This window comes from Apis mellifera, linkage group LG5 (genome assembly GCF_003254395.2).
Source record: "Apis mellifera strain DH4 linkage group LG5, Amel_HAv3.1, whole genome shotgun sequence".
NCBI lineage: Eukaryota > Metazoa > Arthropoda > Insecta > Hymenoptera > Apidae > Apis > Apis mellifera.
The window spans coordinates 2121631-2140935 of NC_037642.1; the positions used below are offsets into that span (position 1 = coordinate 2121631).

The window sequence follows — 19305 nt, forward strand, 5'->3', positions numbered from 1 at the left end:
ATGAAATTTGTAGATAATAATATAATTAGTAGATATATAAAAATAATATAAAAAGTAGAGAATAATGTAAGTAATAAAATTCACTTATTTTTGTAATTATTATTAAATATGTTAGATTGTTTAAGAAAATTTGAAAGTATTTAATTATTTTTAAAATGTTAGTATATAGAATGTTCAATAATTGATGGTATAATTAGAAATAAGATGAATGAATTTTGAAGGAATAAGTGAAAGACATAAAATATAAATTGGAAAATATAACGACATCTTAAAAACGAAATGAAAGATAATGAAAAATCATTAGCCAAATATATATGTTTAATTGTAATTTAAATTATACGGTTCAATAGCATGAAATTTGTAGTATGAAATGAAAGTAATAATATGATAGGGAAGAATAATAAGCAGAATCATAAATTGCTTTTATAATTATTATGAAGTATTAATGTTAGATAGTTTAGGTAAATCTAATTTTAATTTTTAAAATAATATATTTCACTTATATTATCATAAAAATCTATTTTTCATTTTAAAATAGGCATCGTATTAATAGTTTATCTCTTTGTATATATTATAAAAATAAAAAACGCTTCATATTATTATTATTTGCATTTAACATGACTTACTAGAAACAAGCAACCTCAAATTGTTATGCAATACATTTGTTAAAGATGCAATAAGATTGACATCAGAAATGCCTATAAAAAATTTATACTTCTTTCCATCTTTCTTTCTCGAACTTTATAAAATAATAAAAATAAAAGAATTCCCTATACTTGAAAATTTCAAATTTCATGATATAATAGTTACATATTCTAGCAATTTCATTTAGTAAGAATAAAAAATCGACAATAAATCATCACTATTTTTCTGTATTCGATCTTCAATATATGTATATATCTTCAAATTTATTTATATTTATTATAAAAACTTAACTTGTTAAAATTTATTGTAAATATATTTAAAATAATAACCAATATATATTATTAATATTATTCATAAGTTCTACCTTCCAAAATAAAATAATTCTGTTCAATAATTCAAAAAGTAATTAAAAGGATTGAAAAACACTAGCTTAGAACTTTAAAAAAAATTTTTTCAAAATGGATTCAATGATATTGTAGGACTGACTCGTTCCAATATATTTTTAAATAATCTTTCAAAACAAAATTCTTTTAAAATTAAATATGTAAAGTCAGTGGTGCACTAAACGACCTACTGGTGGACAAATAATAAATTATTAATCATGCGGTGACGCAAGAGAATCGTGTCGCTTTGTTTCTGACAGATTGGCAATATTAAAATCCTCCTCAAGTGTCTTTTTCATCATATTAAATTTCCATCAATGCTTCGTGCTTGAAAACCTGCTCGCGCGACACGCTCATTTATTATATTCGAATAGAGTTTGCTAAAGGAAGAGAAACAAAGCTCGTTTCATTCATTATGCAGAGAATCGAGGAAGGGATGTTTATTGTCTGATATTATCAATCTTTATATATTGATACGTTATCAGAACCATGTAGTGAAAATAAATTTAACAAAGGTGCTGATTTTATATTGAAAATGTAATGAGATCTAACTTTTGTCAATCTAGGAGTGAATTAATTTATTGTTCCAACGATTTTACTTGTATCTTTTTGTGATCATTTGTTTTTTTTTTTTTTACGATTTTATTTACATATTTTGTACGTTTGTTCTTATTTCATGTTATATTTTATAAAAAGATTTATTTATAATATATGAATTGATCAAAAAATGAAAGAATGAAAAAAAATAGAGTTTAAACTTTTGTAAGATTTATTATTTATATTATATTGATTATTATTTATATTAGAATCGCGTGTATAAAAGAAAAGAAGTTATTCCTTTCAAGGAATATAATAATATAAAATTCACATTATTAAATCTTGATAAATTAATAAAGAAATATAAATTATGAAAGAGAAATATTTTAAAATTAATTCAGAATCGAGTTACAGATAAAATGAGAAAAATCATCGGATATTTATTCTTTTAATTTTCAGATGAAAAAAGGTGAACGAGGCTACATGTTTATATATTATTCATTTATATGCTTCATAATAGAGAATCTATAATATATTTAGCTAAATAAATAAATATATCTTGAATATGACTCATGGATATTCATTATTTATATCGTTTACACATACGATTCATTATAAGAATCGTAATTTCCCATAATTAGTTCATTTATTTCCACGATCTGTAACAGATACGTAAATAAAACGAATATATAATCTAAAAAATAATAAGAAAAAAAAAAAAATATATGTAATATTAAGCAGCAAGTATAAATATATTAACAATATATTTTCTCGAGAACCAAATAAATACTAAATAAAGAATGCAAATTAAAATAAAGATCTTTCAATCAACAATTGAATTTTTAAATCAATCTTTTATGAATTGCTTTCAACAATAATGTCATTTCTTTATTTTCAGATTTATAATCTAATTGTAAAATTCTTTATTTCCATCAAATATAATTTCTAATTTTTTTGTAATAAAATGTAAATAATTTAATTCAAGCAGAAAATATTCTATTAAAATTCTTTATCCACTAATATACCTTTTACCCTTACTTTTCATTAAATACAATACCCATGCTTGGATCCATATTATCCACTAATATTTTTTAATTTCTACTTAGATACAATATCCATACTTGGGTCTATATTTCCTTAATTTTTATTCTCCTATTATCTGCTAACATTTTTTATTTTTCATTAGTGTAACAAAAATGATTGAAATTAATATTTAAAGTTTCCACTTTTATTCGAATAATTTATTTTACACCTTAAATCTTAATTAATATTATGTTAAAATCCTTTATCTACTAACATTCTAACTTAACTTTCATTATAATTCTTTTAATTATTTTATTCTTGTATTATTTAATGCGATAAACACAATCAAATTAATATTTAATGAGACTTCTGTTATTAAAATAAAAGAAGACAGAAAATAAGAAGGAACGTAAAATAAATAGCTTGATGTGCACATCTATACCTATAGTAGTGTTGTTCTCGTCATGTGAGGAAGCTAAATAGACTATCAGTACAGCACATCATTCGCGAATAGAGATGCTACATGATAACGTAACCAACAGTGGCACTAACGGTAATGGTAATTTATCGATAACGTTGCCACCCCATTGTTATTCGACACGTAGATGCGTGTGTATGTGTATCGTACGCGCGAGTACACATATATGTCGATTCACATGCACGAGCATCCACCAACGCATACATAGTCATCAATATTAATACCGTTTGTTAACGTGTTTTCTATCTTATCAATTACAGCAGTTACAAACAATTTTCATTCTCTGTCTGCTCGTTCTTTACTCACTGTTACGTTCTTTACAAGCCTTGATAAACTTTAATAATTAGAAATTCTTTAATAATTACAATAGATTGAAATTGTTTAAAGTTAAAATAGAAATTGAAAATATTTAATAGCACGTGAAGAAAAGTATCGTATTTGAATCGATATTTACATTTTCTTTTATAAATATATTTTAATAATTTATTTCTGATTATTAAAGAATTATAATAACTTTATAATAACTTCAATGTGTCATTCCAAGATTAATTTTTAAAATGAAAATGATATTTTTCTTATAATATCCTATATTGAAAAAAAGTTGTTCTAAAATATGCTATTAGAAATAATTAACCAATATTCAATTGTAATGACAAACAGTATATTGCTATAATTAATAAATTAGTAAATAAATAAATTATTCAAAAATCTAAAAATATTCTTCGGTTCATCATAATTGTCCATGTTCATCATCTTTACTATATCTATTGTAATTAAAATATTTTTTATTATATTACAAATTTAGTGGTATTATAAAATGAATATGTAAAATAAGGTTCGCAATATACATATGCAAATTAGGTTTCTGAAATAATATTTTTTTTTAACCTATTTCGTATCTAATCCGAATTTTTTTACCCAAAATTATTTTTACAAAAAGTACACTGTCTACTAAAATCAAGAATTAAAATTAAATACACGTTGGACATATTAAAAAGTAACTTTTATCCACTGTTGCCAATAATAAATAAAACAAAAATTTTGTCGCTATATTTCATTTCATCCACGAAATCTATATCACAATGTTAAGATAACTCAACAAATATAGCGTATATTCATATATATGCTTTAAAGGATTAACCTCTCCGACAAATTCCTATCAACGTTTCGTCCCAGCTCACGTGTAAGCAGTTAGTCGAACGGTTCGTTTACCAGTAGCGTGCTTTCCATCATCAATCCCGCTCATTTGCGCGGATTCAAAGCGGCTACCGAGGTCTGCCATCCAACCTGCCACGAGCAGTTGGATCACGAAGAAAACGAGTGGACTCGTTCCTTTTTACGGGGGCACTTCGTACCGCCGTGTATCGATTCGAGCCCTCGAGGATCGTTTCTCTCTGTTAGCCGATAGCGGCTCGTAATGATCGTGGTATGCCAGCCTGAGGACTTCTTGATGCGGTTTGCAAGGTCGGGACCTTGCACGACGAAGAAGAAAATGATGGGAGAAGCTCGTGGCGGGTATGCCTCGTGGCAGCTCGGAGGAATAGCTAGAGGAATCGATCGTCCGTGAAAAGGATCCCCTTTCGAGAAGGGGAGTGCTCGGCAAACGAACCGGCACGGTGAGTTTCCCATGGCACTTTCTCGACGCGAAGATGGCGCTGCTCTTTTATTAAAAATAAATTATCAAGACGAAGATCGAGGGAGGGGGGATGGGAAGGAAGAGGGACGAAGCTGTTAGTTGAGCATCGTGCGTGCGGAGAGGACGACGAGGCAAAGGACAACGACGACGAAGAAGAAGAAGAAGAAGAAGAAGAAGAAGATGAGGATTGGAGAAGGAAAAAGGAGAATCGCGAGGATAGAGGGCAATGATGAAGAAAAGGTGGTGGAGGAAGAAGCAGAAGGAGAAGAACGAGTGAGCACAGCAACTGCGAAGGACGAAAGAGCATCCTTTGGAACCGGTCCTTCTTCTTCGATGCTCACCAACCTTCTCTCTGTTACGACACACACAAGAAAATGTTCGATGAGAGATGTTCGAAGTCCAAGAAGTCCCGAAGATATTTGAAAAGTTTGACAGGAGGGAAAAGAAAGAGGATGCACGATCGATTTAATAGTCAACTGTTTAGGAGAAAATTCAGTTTCGTGAAATTAGTAATTAGACAAGTTTGGTAACTAAGTCAGAATAATTGGAAAAGAAAAGATTTCACAGAATTCTGGAGCAATATCTGATGTTTCTTATATTTGCTTGTTAACTTGTGCAAAAATATAAGAGATATAATAAAAATCTTTCTTTTTTTTTTCCACAATTGCAAGATCCAAGTTGCATTCCAACACGATTATATTCATAAATCGTTAAACCATTTACCTGTTGGAATAACCGGCCCCCTCCCCCCGCCATTTTCATTCTGTACACCGATCAAGCTGCACCTTCTTCTGGAATTTAACGAACCTGGCTACGCCCTGCAGTGGTGTTCGAATAATAATCTCGGTCCCATATGAAATAACAATATATAACGCTCGTCAGACGGAGAATTGTCGTTTCGAGAAACGGAGACGCTATTTCCAGCGCTCATATTCTCGAGGGCTCCCTATCGGCGGAGAATTTCAGAATCTTCCCAGTATGCGGCGTTACGATCGTCCTTCGCGCGGAGAACCGACGTTGGCGCGTTGCGCCGTAGTCTCGCCGCCTCCTCTCGATGGCCTTTTTCCCGTCTTTGTCATGCAAACGCTCGCCGAGGCGAGCTGGAGGGAGCCGATAAAAGCCGCGCGCGAACCGACGCGAACGGACGAGCGGGCAAAATCGAGAAGGAGAGAAAGAACCGGCGGAGAGGAGAAACAGCCAAGCCAACCAGCCAAGCATCTTTGGTTCTTTTGCTTTTTCTCACCGTACACCGAACGTTCCTCTCCCTCTCTCTCGTTACCTCTCGTATACCGCCGTCTCTTTCCCATCCCTCGTCTCCATTCCTCTCTTCTCATATCTATATGCACGCGCGCGCCTTCTCTTCCCCAGCGTGCTCACGGAATCACTGTGCAAGAGAGTGTCTCTCGCGTACATTTCTCACGTCTCACTTGCTCCCACGAAGCAATGAGAGGGGAGGGGGGAGCGAGGGAAGAGGCGAGTAGTATGCCTGGGAGCCTTCTTTCTCATGGCCTGATGCCAGTGTCGGCCGTCTCCGTCCCACCAAACAACCGATGACCTCCCAACCTTGTCTCGTTATAGAGTCCGTGTGTCTCTCTTCTCTCTCCCTTCACCACGCCGACTTTTTCCTCCCCCGCCACGCCAACTCCTTCCTTTCTGTTACCACCACCGTTGTTGCTGCGCCTCAACCCCCGCTCCCTTCCATTCCGGCGATGATTGCGCGTTTCTCTCGCGTCTTCGTCGTTTTTTCCCTTCCTCCTTTTCTTTCCTCTGCTGTCCTTCCCCCACCGCCGGCCATACAGCGATCGCGCGTCGCAGCTTTTCTTTCTCTTCTCCCGCGCCGCCACGTTCCATCCGCTCGGACGGCGTGCTCTCTCTCCCCACCTCTCTTCCTCGCTCCGAAGACCAGCCAGTGTGTTTTTAAAGTGGCTAACTGTAAACTTCGCTTCGTGGCGCGCGTGCACACGCAGCCACCAGGCCGAGGATCACGTAGAGCCGCTTAGTTATGCCTTTGCCCCTGACCAATGCACCGGCGACCTTAACGAGTACAAAGTGCGAGAGGGAATAACGCGCGGTACCACAGCGACCGATCCGCTCTTCGATGGCTATTGCGCCGCTACACGCAGGCCGCATATGCAGTTCCATGGAACTTTCTGACCTTGTTTATGCTACCACTAGCGCCACTTGTTTCCTAGTTATGCTTCATTCCAACGAATAGTTTTAAACCATTCAAATAATATAAGTTTTATTAAATCTAAATCAAACTTCAATTAATCTGATTGAAATTTAATTTTAAAAATCTAATATATTTGTTATTTAATTTATTATTTCAAGAATTTCTTTAGAGTTCTTTAAAAATCATGGAGAGAAAGTTATTCCAATAAATGAAACGAAGAACAAACAATAAATAGAAGAAAGAAGAAAAGAGTTAAAAAAGTTCTCACATAAGTTTAGATTATACAATTTTCGAACAGATTTGAAACGAAATTAACCATAGGATTGGGTATATATATCTAAATCGTGAATTGATTCGTATTTAAACTAAAGGCGCGATCGAAGGATAAGCTTCACCCGAGTAATTGTTTCGTTCCTTTCAATTAACTCGTTCCGCAGAATAAAAACGTTAGTCAAACTGCAATACCGTTCTTTCTCTATGGGGAGAAAAAAATCGTGCGATCGTTTTGTGAAATCGTACGATAGATTGACATCCAGACGTATGATAAAAGCTTAAAAAAAATCTATAAAAAAAAGGAAAAGAAAGGGATCGATGAGAAAAGAATTAAACGGCATTCGAAGGAGACGCGAAAGAAGTAGACAGAGGGTGGGGAAAGCAACAAGCCGCATGCGCAGTTGCGCAGATAACGTTCTTTCGTTCAGGATATAAGCGTACAACGCGCAGCCTACGGGTATAACAAGGTTAACCTCAAAAAATAATAAAGATGACAAGATCATGCAGAAGAATCTAGAATAGAATTTTTTCCTCTTCAATTTTAAAATAATTAATTTCATAAGATAAACATGTTGAACAATAAAATTATAGATAGATTTGCTTTTATTTATTTATTCATATTATCCATATCATTAAGATATGAATAAGATGAATAAGATATAAATAGAAATGAAGTAATCGTTTATCGCGTAATAAATTATTTAAACATATACAAAACATGTTTATATGATATTTTCTTCTATCTTGTTTCCTTATATATATATAAAATATACCAATTAATAGCGATACATATAAGCCTTGACACAATTATATCTTCCAAGTACTTCGCTATTAGATCAATTTCATCTGTAATATTTTTAAAAGAGTATTTACGGTTAATTTTTCACGTGTGATAATTCGCGAGAATAAAGAAAATTTCTAGAAAAATTTTGAAAAAGTCAAAAGATTTATCCATTCCATAAAGAAAAAGAAAATCCTAAGAGCACGCTAAAAGTTTCTCCTTTTTCTTCTTTCTTCCTCTATCGAGCTCTTCGCGTTTTCCTCGTCAGTCGCGTGGCATACCATCATCTCTCTCCGATAGTCGGTAAATTGCCTTCCATCTCAATGAGTCTGTCCTTCGGTACCACGCTTCTGTCGATTCTCTTTCTTTCTCCTTCAGCTGCCTCATTGCCTACCGCTACACGGAGAACACGCTCGTCCCCCGTTCGCGTGCGTCTCAACCGTTGCCTCGCCGATTTGCTCGGCGTGCACACGGCCTCCGGAGTATACACGAGCTCTCCGTATTTACGCACGCATGCATGCATTCCCGTGTGTAGCTACTCGAGCAATTCGAGCCGTTCGAGCAGGAAAATGGCAAGATTCGAAAACAATAACCAATCTCGTTCATCCCGACATCTGTAGGGAAATGAATTATCCGTACGAACGTTGTAAGCAATCGATCTCGATGATTTTCTTCTTCATAATTGATAAAAAAAAAATCCACTGCGCACAGTATCATCACAGTTGAACGAAGTTGCGAATAAAATGTTCGATTCGAAAATTTTTGTACACGTGTGTCGAGTAAATCAACGATATTGATTCTGGGAATGATGGGAGCAATGAGAAGATTCTGGCGCCAGAAAAATCGGCAATGCAACCGGAACCGTTTATGCCATGCCTATTCATTTGCACTCCTAAATATAATAACTTAATGCCGTATTGCATCCTGTTATAATTCACATGAAATTATCGTAGTTATTGTATCAGCGCATCGTAGTCACGCCGAAACTTTTCACACGAGCAAAACGTGTGGAACGCTTATCACCGATTAGTATTGGAACCTCTCTTTCACACGACGATTCGATAAATCGCGATTTACGCATAATGGATATCAATTTGTACACATTATCGGTGAGATTTAGATTTCAATTTCAATTTTTGGATATTTATTTTTATTAGTAACTTTCTTCGAATCGAAGCTGGAATATAGGAATAAATGATAGCGATAGTTACAAAATTTATTTACAATAAGGAACAAGGAAGATAGTAATATGAAATTAAATACATAGGAATCTCAGATACAGCACATGAATCGTGATTCACGAATCATCATGTGAAAGAGTAATCACGATTCAGTATTTAATTTCGTAATACTATAATTGTTTGAATTGCGAATGAACGATTCTATAGCTATTATGCGAATATTATCATTTATTTCTACTTCATCTACTATCTCATTTCGAAGAAAGTCACTGGCTAATTAATCGAGACAGATCGACAGATTAATAAAGAATATGCAAAAATGGAATTGCAATTCTAAATCTCACGAGAATCGAATGTCTGAACGCTTCCATAAGCGTACATCTATATAAATCGTGATTTATAAATCATAGTGTGAAAAAGAAATATTATTATTGAATAATATTTTCTTGGATATTACAGTTGTGTATTTTAAATTGTGTATTTTGTTGATTTATTATAGAGATATTTATTATAAAATTATTAAAATTCTACAATTTGTATCAAATTTTTGCTGTGAATTAAATATTCTTAAAATTCAATTGAAATTTAGAATTCAAATATTATAAAATTATATTTATATTTAATATATTTTATAATACTTCATATATTTTAAATGGTGATACATAATGTAATGTAACTATACAAAGAGGAAGTATGAATCATATGAACGTGTATTCAATATTTTTTGAATTTATATTATTCAATTTCTGAAAATATCTTTATTTATTTCTTTAGATAGACAATTTTTTAAATTCTACACAAATGGTAATATAATAAAGGATTCAAATATTATAGTTTTTATAAAATATATGCAATAAATATAAGATATTGTAACAAAATATCTTTTTTTAATAAAAAAAAATAAAATTACTTTCCATATTATTATATTATATATATTTTTCCATTAACTTATTGTAAGCATTGAGATAATTTCAATGATATATAATAAATAATTTAATTCTTTTTCTTATTAAATGATAAGTAATTTTACAATTCTTTTTTTATTCACGAGATATTTGGAATTCATTTTGATTCTGTGAGCATTTGGCTTCATGTTAATTATTGGATTTGTTTATTCGATCGTGGGATTGCTATGTTATATTATATTTGGATAAATCGGTGATTGACGTTTTGGTTGTATTATAATATCAGGCTTAATCGAAATTTTCGATGGTTGATGGACAACTGCGAAGTTTCGATGTAATTAACAAAATGTAAATTTTATCATTAGAAAGCAAATATAAATTATATTTTTTTTTAAATATAAAATATTAACAATTTCAAAATATTATAGAATAATCGATAACAATTACATTTATAATTAATTATATTATAACATGTTGTAATATGTTTAAACTAATGATAAGAAATAAATAAGAATAAGTTAATAAGAAACGAATAATAAATTATTATCAATAAAAAATAAAAATTAAAATCATTTTTCAGAATTTAAATAGGTTTTCAAATCATAGTTGAATAATCGTATATAGAGTTAGAATTAATTTGTACACATACAGTACGTCGCGGACTATATTAAAACATTTCATTTAATCCAATTTTTGTTACTACTAAGTTGAAAGCTTTTGTTTGAGAAATGTATATCATGCAAATTTTGTGCGCCGCCTTTTGCAATTTGTTTCAGATTACCGCATGTACTCTTTTCACTTTAATATATAAAAGTGGTAGGGCACAGACGCTGCTTTGTAAAATTTTACATTTTTATTATAGAATTACATATCACAGGACAACTGACTTAACTAGCTAAAATATTTCTCCTCTTTTGTTACTGAAATATCATGCAATGCAGTTTTTATTTATCATTCAGTTATATTCGAAACAAAGTGCTTCACACTTTGTATTTTTCGAAAACTTATAGAAATACGCCTCTTTCTCGCGTACACATATATTTCTAGAATATTTTTCGCTTATATTCAATGAAATTTTTCGTTCAATGAAGACATCATGCGAAAGTAAATATTTGTTTCCGAGAGAAATTATTTTCAAAATTATATTTTATAACATTTAAATTTTGTTATATAGACAATTTTTTACTGCATATTTTTATTTCTCATCTTGTTTTTATTTTTATAAAGAAATTGATCATAGAACTTCATAATTATAATTTCAAAATAATTATACAAATTTTTTACGATATAGTTACAACGATTAATTTCTGCATAGCAACCAAAAAACTTTAGAAAGTATTCCTTTATACAATTAAAAATATTATCTCTCGTCCAATGTTCTAATCTTTCCTTTCTACATCTATTATATAATATTAAAAAATTGCAATATCAAATAAATAAATAAATAAATAACAGGGCAATGCGCAACAAGGGACGCGCCAGCAACCTGTTAGAAGAAACGTGATGACGCTCGGCAACGAGGTCCGCCGACATTTCCCATCTCGCACGAAAATTCTAACGGGCCGATAGGACTAAAAGTTTCGTGTAACGGCGCGGCTGGAAACAGTAAAATCGTGGACGAGAGTGTGGATCTCCTCTCGGCAGCGCGGCGCCAACAGATAAATTTACCCTCTCCTCCCTCCTCCCTCCACCGCGGCCCGGCGTATACACGCATATACACAGATCAACCACCCCGTTCACCCCCCCTCCCACCTCTTTTCTAGCTGCTCCTCTCGACTCGTTTTGTTCCCTCTTCCACGACCCGAAAGCGACTCTATCCTCGTCCACGTCTCCTCCGAGGTTCTCGCTCCGTTCGGTCGCGCGACCGCCTCGCCTTATCTCCCTCTTTCGAAACGTTTCCCTCCTTCTCGCGCGTGCTAGAAGGAAATATCTGCCGACTCTCCTTTCACATACCACCGCCACCAGTCGAAGGCCTCCACAAGCGTTTATACGCTCTTTGTGGGACTGAAACGCCGCCTCGTCGCCGCGGCGGGAAAAGCGCGACGCGGTTGCTACTTTGAATCTTCCGTGCAGGATTGGCGCGAAATTTGAATATTGATTTTATCGTTGAATGTTACATGGGTGATTTATAAAGAGAAAAATGACGAAATCAGGAACCTTTCTAGGACGGAAAGGTGGATATGATTGTAATTTAATTTTTTTTGAAAACAAATAATTTATATTGGAGAAGATTTAGGTTTGTACGATTTGGATATCGAGAAAATGGGATTAATCGAAAATATTTATGTGAGAATTTTATTGAAAAGAGGCTTGTTAAATTATTTTGATTCGATATTTGGTGAAATAAATTTGATGAGATAAATTGGAATAATAATATTAAATCTTGATAATTTGCAAAAAGATAAGAACGTTTCTTTTTTCTTTAAAGAATATGTATAAGTATCTTTTTACATAAATTTTGAATTTTTAAGTCGATTTATTTTTAGTTCTATTTTTCTTAAAATTTATGGATGGATTTTAATAAACAGTAAATAAGTGGAAATATTAATAGGTATTTATATTGCATTTCGATAATTATTACCAGACATTTTTCTCGACATTTTCATAATCTTGTAAGTTATATTCTAAGGTATAATCGTAAAAATTGATCATATAAATCATATGGATATATAATAATAAATAAATTATAAATAGAATTTATTTGTTATAAATTTTCATATATGAAGATTAAGAAAATTCGGATAAATGAAGTTTTTAATAAGTTTAGAAACAAGTTATGAGAAAATTGCACTTCATTACACAGAAAGACGAATACGTAGAAGGAATAAAAGTTAGTAATCAAATAACGCTCTCAAGTAACGGTATGTATAGTTAGTATATGTAGTTAGGGAATGGTTTCGTTTTGTTGTCTGAAGCAAAGCATTCACGCGAATAATATAGAGAATTAATTATTGTATTCACGAAACATAATCCTCAACATTGGTAGCATGCGGAAGTAACGTCTTGATGGAACAATAGTTGAGATCAAAGTGCTGATTCTAATCAAGTCCTATTCTAAATTCATTCAACCTTTCAATAGAAATCGACCTAGCGAGCATTGATCAAATTTCATTTGATTCATCATCTCCTTACAATGATATTAATTACACATGTCAATAAACTTTGCTATATTTACATTCTTTGATAAGAAATATATAAGATAATTTAAAAATTGAAAATTATATAAGATCAGAAGCACAATATAGAATAATTGAAGAGCTCTCATTGAAAATATTCAATGAAAACATATATATTCTTTGAAAAAAGAATAAAAAAGAAATTTACTAAACTTACAGGTGCAATAATATATTTTATATAGATACATTCTTGGTAAAAATTTATTATAATTTATTGTAATTCTATAATTTTCTCAAATAAATATTTTGTCACCATGCTTCTTCTGAATACGATTGCAGTTCAAATATAATCTGTTTAAGATAAAATATTCAATATCATAATTATAAATATTCAATACATCATTGATTTTAATTACAAAAAACAAATATTACTTTGCTGCTCACATTATTAATATTTATCACATATTAATATATCTTGTTAACATCTATGATTTGATAACTTGATCCCTGGAACGGTTAGCGCAGGATCGTGGAAAAAGCAGTCAGTAGTAACTTATATTCCCTATCGAATGTCAACTAATTAATACCGTCGTTTACGCGATAAAACGCGTGTTTTATTTGATCACGTTGACACAACAAATCGATGCTGTCCGTATACTTTATGTAATTTATCGAGAATCAGCTTCGAACCTTTGTTTGGATTTATTATATCGTGAACGTGGTCAAATAGTAGATGATAATTTCTACATCGAACAATTTATCGCTTCTGTGTATATCAATTTTTATTCCATGCTATTTATTTAATTGAAATATAAAAGATGTAAAAGAGGAAAAAAAGAAATTTTAATATTTGAATGAATGTCTAGAATTTATTGGATAAGAATTTGTACACCAAATGTAGAAAATAAATTTTGAAAATTTTGATTAAATTTTTCTGCAAACTTTTATAATTTAAATTTCGTAGAAAAACTACGATACAGGTAGGATACAAATTTCTTCTTTTTTATTTAATGAAAATTCTTTAATAATTTATTCAATATTTTAACAAAAAATAAACTTGTTAATTTTTTATAAAAAAAAAATTTTAAATAAAGGAATTCAAAGAAGATAATATAACTTCTTAATTTAGAAGATTAAAAATTAATATTTCAATTTTTTATAGAAGAAAAATCTGATTTATAAAAAAAGGAAGAATTAATTTTATCTTAAATTCTAATTAAAAAAAAATCTAAACAAATAAATCCGAAAAAGATGATAAAATTTCCTAATTTAACAGCTAATATTTTATTTTCCTAAATTAATACTTAAATTATAAAAAAGGAAATTAATTTCTTCTAATCCTAATCTAAAAATATTCGAAGAAATCGACGAAATACGAATAAAATTTTAGGATGTTTAAAAAATTGCACTTGCGTGAAACTATGCCAGCTAGAGAGAAAAGTGAAAAAGACCGACGTTTTCTCATTCCCACGAGGCAGGCTCGGGTTGAATCGAAAAGAAATCGAGCAGAACTGGACCGCGTAGGGAGAAGACAATATTTAATTGCATCTCGGCACAATGTATCATACACCTCGCGATATCTTTCTCCCCTATCAGATTAGATGTTCCCATCGCGTATTTAAATAATCAAAATTGCATAGATCCACATCTCTTACGCAATCTTGCCGATTTTTTGATAACTTCTCTGAATTTCTGAACACGGAAATTAATCAAATTAATCTTTTAAATAATAAATTTTGATCACATTGCATATTCAATTATAGATATATCTTTTTGTTTCTAATATAATTATAATAATTCTATTTCCATTACATTGAATAATTCTTACTTATAATATAGTTTTGGTAAAATTGTAAAGCATGATGTACTCGATAAATTGAAAGTCGCGCTAATTTTCCCTACAAATGAAAGTGGAACGGTCGCAAGTGGCACTATTTTCAGAGGGCTCACTTTCTGGCTCGTTCGACCTCAAATGGTACTGATTTTTATACGATCATAAATGATATCAACTTTTCTGCGACCGCAAATAGAAGAACCACAAGTGGAGCAATGCATCTCTCCGTACACAGCTCGCAGTTATATACCTCCGATGAGGATATTCTAAACTTTGCTTTTCAAAAACTGCGATGAACAACATAAAGAGAGATTGATTCGATTACTTTAATTTTCATTTTGCTCAAACATTTTGCTCAAACATTTTGCTCAAACATTTTGCTCAAACATTTTGCTCAAACATTTTGAAAGAATTAGGAAATAGGAATAAAACTCGAAGACTAATTGAAGAGACGTAAAAATATTCTTTAATATTTAAATATTTTAAATTTTCTTTGTAAGTTCTTCATTTTATTTTGTGAAATTTAGGAAAGAAAATTCATAAAGAAGTTTGTATTTATCCAAAATATATACAATTGAAGAAAGAAATTTTGAAAATAGAATTTATTATTTTCAAAATATTAATTTCAATTTCTTAAATATAATAAAAAAAAAGGGGAAGAAATAATGTGTTAATAATAATATGTTGGATATATTATACATTTAATAATTGATTAAAAATGTTTTATAAATTTAAAAATATTCATTGTAAAAGTTTCACAATTTTAATAATTTAAATAAATAAATTTGTTATTAAAATATATTAAAATGTTATTTAACATATATGAATATAAAAAAAATTAATTGACATGACATTATAGATATTTATCAATATTCATCATTTTAAACAATTCAATTAACTCTATCTTTTAAATGAAAAAGAATATATTATAAATAAAGATAGAATATGATAGTTTGTTGATTTATTGATTGAAAGAAAAATAATAAGAATAAGAACTTTTAAAAAATGCATTTAATACACAAAGTGTATTATTGTTGATCAATTTTTGGCTCAAAAATGGCGAAAAGAAAGTGGAAAGAATTATTACTGAGTAACTGAGAGAAAGAAGAGATTTATTGAAAAAGTTTAATGGATTAATGAAGACCGTGTTTCTAGATTAAACTTCTTTATTAAATTTAACGATGTATGCGCGTGTAACTTACACATACACACCGTTGATTTAAGATGAATAATTTAAAAGAAATTTATCTCTGCCTTCGGTATCACTTCTAAAATAGGATGGAATGAAAAAATCAAAATCGCATGATTACTTTATAAAATTGAAAAAAATTTGCCTCTAATTTTCTACACTTAACGTACACAAAAGGTATTTTTTGTAAGATTAAGCGAAGGTAATATAAAAGCTTTGAAGTTTTTTTACATTCCTTTTTTTTATTTCTGCTTTAAGCAGTTATCTTTAAAAATATATTTCTCTTTTAACTTTTATTTTCGTTATATGATAAATTATAATATTATAAATTTATTAGTATTTATATCAAATCTAATTTGAATTTCTTTATTCTTATCTTACAATTATTTTTATACAAGAAAAGCAATTGTTTGTTAAAAATAAAAAAATTTAAATTACATTATTATAAATTACTGAATAAAAATTCATAAAATAAATAATAGATTTTCAAATGATTTGAAAAACTTCAATAATTTTTATTTGCTGAGAATCATGAAGTAGAAGAAAAGAATTTTATCTTTATATTTCATTTCGACCTATTTTATTAATCATTTTCCAATTATTATTCGATAAAATATATATCGATTATGGATATTATATCCATATTTCGAATCATTTATTTAATATTGGAAACAATATTAATATTGGTGGTAAATTATAAATTTGCATAATTATCAAAAACATTTTCTATCATGAATTTCTTTAAAAAAATAATTTCTCAGAAACTCAACTCTGCCTACAAATGTATATAATAATAACAATAAATAACAGCACAGTCATACAATTGATTGGTATATTTACACAATGCTCAGTTATTTTACAATCGAATTAATTAATTATTATATCGCAAGAATAATTCGAATAACGATAATTCCTGCACGAAACAAAACAAGTCGATGCTTAAACCCTTTTGATTTCAACATTTATCGTAACCAGTCATCGATGCATCATTAAATCAAACGATAAAATCCCACTCTAAATCTGGCTAATTCAGAAAATTGTTCATTCTCTATAGTTCCATTAATGCCGCCAAAAGTTTCAAGGGTATTTATTATATTTATTCGATAATTAAGAGAAATTAGATGATCAAAAACAAATTATCAAAATGTTATTTATCGAGAAAATATATCAAAATTTATTTTTCCAATTTATCAAAATTTCCAAATTTTTATTTCGAATAATTAATTAATTTAAAATATGCTCGATAATTTAAAATATCATTATTTAACAAAATATTTTAATGTCTGGTTTTTTATTATCGTTTCATCGGATTGTATATTTTTCAAATATAAAAATATATCGATTATACATCAATCCTACGGATACTTAAAAATTTAAATAATCTCACTTTAAATATTATTTCGATTAATACAAAGAAAAATTATTATTTCACGTTGATTTAACACATTTAAAAAAAAAAAATACTATAATATAACAATATCGTATTCTACTCATTTTAGAAAGTCAACTACGTTGAATATTAAAGAAGAATGAAGTCAACACATCAAAAAGAACTAAAATTTAAAGCATTAACTTTTTTATTCTATCCCACAATAATATAAATAGAAAAGAGAAAGTAATAATATTTAAATTGAGAAGTGGTCATAACAAAATCATGCATATATTTAGTGTACAAAGAGATTAGTGTATGAAGACAGAATATTGAATATTTATATTCCAAATACTCCATTTCATAAGATCACATAAAAAAAAAAAAAAAAAAGAAATAGTCAAGTAACTATTCAAAAAAATATAATCGTCTCACATTTTACAATCTCATTACTCTTTTATCTTCATTTTATCTATTATTTCAAATAAACTGTTTTACACATTTATACATACTTCATCATTTCATTTTACTTAGATCTGCCTTCAGCCAAGTATATACCTAACCTATCTTTGTCTTCTTCTTCCATTCTCTCCATCCTTCTTTCCCTATTCCGGTGAACGGTGAAATCAGAAATATTTTTACTCGCTTCTAGATAAATAAAGAACGAGGAAAAAAAGAAAAAAAAAAAAAAAAAAACGATGAAAAAAAGATCCATGCAGAAATGAATCCCCGCTCTAGCAAAGGTTATCTACGCCATGAAGGCGTAGTAACAGAATTTCTATCCGCGTGGGTGTCGAATCTGCGTCACAGGTCTCGAATCAGCGTTGCAATGTTACCTCGTTACATCGAAAGACGGATAAACGGGACCGTTATATCCAATCAGAATCACGACGACGAGAGCAGGCGAGCGTGCAAAGGATCGACCAACTCGAAAACGTAGCTACGAGAACCGGAAACCGAACGATTCCTCCGGGGAGAGGTGGAGGAAAGTCGTCATGTTAAAATATAATGGAACGAATATAATGGAACGCATATCGAAGCGTGAGAATCTGATGGAGAAAAGAAGTTTACACTTAGAATCGAGAGAATGAAGAAGAAGAAGAAGAAGAAGAAGAAGAAGAAGAAGAAGTATACACGTTAAATCGATTTCTCCATCTCGATTAATCCATCGAGTTCTGTAGCCATTTTATAAAGATCTCCTCGCGAATAGATTAATATTCTTAAATTTTGTAACACGAACTTTTTTTATAATTATTTTTAATTGAATAATAGAGAAATATGATTGCAAAAATATTCGATATCACGTTAGGATGTATTTTTATGAAAAATTATGAAAGAAAAATTCGTTTTCGGAAATATTTATTAATTTATTCCAATAATTTTACTTTGAAGTAGTAGTAATGCATAATGAAAAAATTAAATGTGCAAAGAAAAGAAAATTTAGAACTCGCTATACTTTTGTGATATTTTATACCATTGATTTTAAATTATCTAATTAATTCATGAATTTATATAAATGTTAATTTTTAAAATATTTTTAAAATATTTTTTTATAGATTAAGAAATATCATATTTCTTGAACTATTACATCGTTATATATCGTATTCTTTATAAAAATATTAGATACTTTTAATAGTTGGTTAAAAAATAAACGTTTCTTTATAGTTATTCTACTTTTATGCCGTAACTGACTTGTTATATAAATTATACGACGTTAGTACATATTATTTAATGGTTTAATAAAATGACTGATGCTTGTTATCGGAGGAAAATTATTTGTTC

General features: G+C 30.0%; 1 long non-coding RNA gene across 1 annotated transcript in view; it reads right to left on the reverse strand.

The window, feature by feature from the left end:
- The window catches only part of LOC102655600, a 213565-nt gene that overhangs the window by 97001 nt on the left and 97259 nt on the right, over positions 1-19305 (reverse strand). The gene's annotated exons all lie outside the window — the stretch shown is intronic.